The sequence below is a fragment of the Protomyctophum bolini genome (genome assembly GCF_963924005.1).
Source record: "Protomyctophum bolini genome assembly, chromosome: 6".
NCBI lineage: Eukaryota > Metazoa > Chordata > Actinopteri > Myctophiformes > Myctophidae > Protomyctophum > Protomyctophum bolini.
The window spans coordinates 8412617-8416602 of record NC_137867.1 but is presented as its reverse complement, the minus strand read 5'-3'; the positions used below and the strand labels follow the sequence as shown (position 1 = coordinate 8416602).

General features: G+C 45.8%; 1 protein-coding gene across 1 annotated transcript in view; it reads left to right on the top strand.

The window, feature by feature from the left end:
• Positions 1 to 328: 328 nt before the first annotated feature.
• LOC308316868 (uncharacterized protein) overlaps positions 329 to 3986 on the top strand; it is a gene marked incomplete at its 3' end in the record, with an annotated part of 49117 nt that continues 45459 nt past the window's right edge. Inside the window, exon 1 of the mRNA XM_080765656.1 lies at positions 329 to 469. The remainder of the gene's footprint in view (positions 470 to 3986) is intronic.

Here is a 3986-nt window from a genome sequence, read left to right as displayed (position 1 = left end):
GCCCTCGATCTCTGCCCCTCCCCTCCCAGCACTGACGAAATAACAGTAGGGACGCACGCACGGCGGAATTGACCTTGTTGCCTGCCACTGCCAGCACTTCACAGTTTGTGTTGTGTCGTCCCGGGTCAGAGCAGCATCAGCATCCCATCACACAGCACCGAGCCGAGCCGAGGACAGGAGAGGAGACAGGAGACTATAGCCAGGGACCCTGACACAGACAGGCAGCTGAGCACAGCTTACCGGGGCGATAAAGCGCTGTATACTCCACCGGGGGAGATAACAAGTTAGGGCTGTGTTGGACACACATATATATACACTTTGGACACGTTTTACGCATGCATGCGCAACGGGAATAACTGGATTCTTCTTTTGTTTATTTTCTTTTTCTTTTTTTAGGATATAACTCGATAACTTTTTATTTTATTCCCTCTCTTCATTGTATGGAATAAAGCACGTGTTCAAGTTCAACGTAAGTGTTATTAGCCTATACTTTATTAATCAATTTAGACGTGTATAGCCTATAGCCTATATCTGTGATGTGACGTCTGATGGGGACACTATTGGTTATAGCCTATGATCACTTAATCAGCCATATATGTTTCAGTAGGCTATAGTGTGCTGCATAGATGTTTTTTCCTAAATGAACAAGTGTTTTACTTTACTATATCAATCTACGGCGTTATGAACTTTTTTTTATTTTATTTAAAAAAAGCTTTTTTGCTGCGCTGGCCGGGTTGCAACCAGTGGCAGTGAAGTCGCCCCGGTCACAGCGTATAATGTCCTCACATAACCTGACCCAACCCGGCGCGGTGCTGTGCTTTGCGAGACGACATGCATACAGACTGTGTGTGTGTGACGTGTGTGTGTGTGTGTGTGTGTGTGTGTGTGTGTGTGTGAGTGAGAGTGTACACAGACAGCGGTAGCCTGCTTGAAAGTTTTCTCAGCGTTCGGTTGTAGGTATAGGCTACTTACCGGTAGTCTGCCCACCCCCCCCCCCCCCCATACACTAAACCTCGCAGAAAATAGCCGATCTACAAGCTCAGCTGTGAGCTTGTATACTTGTATAGTCTATGCTATTTGAGGGCGAATGTTTCCCCAAGATCAGGGATGCATGCATGCTGCTGTGCAATGGACATGGGATGCTGGATTTTGCTGTTAAAATAAAAGCTAATGATGGTAATGTAAATCATTGCTCTTTATTAACAGAGAATTCCAATAGCCTATATCAGGAAAGGGAACGGGGACACGGGATGAAATTGGAAATAATATACGTAAAACTATAACTTCATTGATAAATGCGTTCTGTCTCCTGATTGGACGAAATTGGCAACTTGAAAGCCTGAAAAAGTGTTTTCTGTTTATTAAAGAGCCGGAGAGAGAGAGAGAGAGACCCCTGTTCACTGAACACTTCTATCATTTCTATCACAACGCATGGCTTTAGCTTTCAGAACACATTTTGTTCTGAAAATAAATCTTTACTTTGTGTATTAATGACAGGGTTAATCGACTTCAACCACACGCTCACATATGAATATATAGGCAACACAACACAGCATCCCCGAAGCAACAGGTGTTTGTTTGTTTTTATTTTGCCAAGCATGCGTCATATATAATAGCCTGCATGTGCACTATAGTCTGGAACAAATCACATTCTTAGATTATAGGCTATATAGTCTATATATTTATTTGACAGAAGTGCTTCTCAAAAGTGAGACCCTTATACAGTGTATCTACATAGGCTCAGTCTGATGGACTCAAAAGTCTAATATCTCCCCATATAGTCCATATAATATCTCTTTGGATATAGTATATTGGGACTGAGTTCGAATCCTGTGCGTTACAACTCTGAGAGTATATACAGAGGGAACCAAATTGACCCGTTTGGTTCCATTTGGTTCAATTCTGTACACTCAGGGATATATATAGTAATCCTTCTTTTGAGAACCACTGAGAGTAATATTGGCAATTTGGGAGTTGGCCTATATTGCTATATAGTCTCTATATATCATTTGTTCTATAAACACCACTAATCGATCTATATGTGTGGACACAGCGACCCTTTCACAGCAATGGATGTGAATTGATTGGTTTATTTATTAACAGTTTGCAGAATTGCAGTACTACATTTCAAGTACAACTCAATGCAAAACGTGTTGACTGTGAGTGGACGACACCATAAAGCATTACCATATATATAGGGCCCACCATTTTCAATTCATCAAAATTAATCATCATTGACGATTGATCCTGCAGGGGGGGGGGGGGATTCAGTCGCCATTTCAAAAATAGCAGATCTACAAGCTCATAGCGCGCCACCGAGTGGCGCGCTACGAGCTTGTAGGTCTGCTATTTTTGAAAAATCGAAGAACGACTGACATTTTGAGAATCTGATCTCGGGTCAGAATGGGTTCATCAGACCAGTGTGTGTCCAGTGGAAACCTCGTTTGAATCTGATCTCAGGTCAGAATGGGTTAATTGTTCCTCCACGCAGTGGAAATGTGAGTGCAAAAAAAGGTGTTCATGTGTTCATGATCTGAGGCATTTTGTTCAAAACGGACCGATCCCGCAAGCTTTGCGGAAGGCAATCTTAGGCCAATCGGCACGGAATGATGGAAGATCGGACAGATCCGTGCTGATCACATGACTATAGAGAGAGATAGGGTGTACCGATTTGCGCGATGTATAATTATGGATACAATCTGTAGGAGTATAGTATGCAAAACATCGGCCTCATGGTGGCGCTATAACTTGGCCTATATGCCTTCGGCCTGGGCGGAGACAATAAGCTGTGGGTGCGGGGGGGGAGCCCTTTATGTTGTTGGCATATCACTTGGGGTTAGTGCATTGCTATTGGACACATGGCGGCACAGGTGTACTGATTAGTGTCGTCATGCGGAGTCGCACACAGTCGGATTAACCGCAGAGACGCGCGAGCTAACAAGAAACCGCACTGGAACGAAGGTGTTCAGGGTCCCAAAAGGTACGATATATATAGTTCCCAGTCAGATTGATGGATGGCTATAGAAAGATCAGGTCCACTTGGTTCCATTTAAAAGTGGAAATGTCTTGGACCACTGATGAAACCGATGCCCCAGACTGTGTTTCCCTAGTTCTGGTCCATATAGGGAGTCCTTCCAGACTGTGTTTCCCTATAGCTCTGGTCCAGAGGGAGTCCTTCCAGACTGTGTTTCCCTATAGCTCTGGTCCAGAGGGAGTCCTTCCCCAGACTGTGTTTCCCTATAGCTCTGGTCCAGAGGGAGTCCTTCCCCAGACTGTGTTTCCCTATAGCTCTGGTCCAGAGGGAGTCCTTCCAGACTGTGTTTCCCTATAGCTCTGGTCCAGAGGGAGTCCTTCCAGACTGTGTTTCCCTATAGCTCTGGTCCAGATAGGGAGTCCTTCCCCAGACTGTGTTTCCCTATAGCTCTGGTCCATATAGGGAGTCCTTCCAGACTGTGTTTCCCTATAGCTCTGGTCCAGAGGGAGTCCTTCCAGACTGTGTTTCCCTATAGCTCTGGTTCAGAGGGAGTCCTTCCAGACTGTGTTTCCCTATAGCTCTGGTCCAGAGGGAGTCCTTCCCCAGACTGTGTTTCCCTATAGCTCTGGTCCATATAGGGAGTCCTTCCCCAGACTGTGTTTCCCTATAGCTCTGGTCCAGAGGGAGTCCTTCCCCAGACTGTGTTTCCCTATAGCTCTGGTCCAGAGGGAGTCCTTCCCCAGACTGTGTTTCCCTATAGCTCTGGTCCAGAGGGAGTCCTTCCCCAGACTGTGTTTCCCTATAGCTCTGGTCCATATAGGGAGTCCTTCCCCAGACTGTGTTTCCCTATAGCTCTGGTCCAGAGGGAGTCCTTCCCCAGACTGTGTTTCCCTATAGCTCTGGTCCATATAGGGAGTCCTTCCCCAGACTGTGTTTCCCTATAGCTCTGGTCCAGAGGGAGTCCTTCCCCAGACTGTGTTTCCCTATAGCTCTGGTCCAGAGGGAGTCCTTC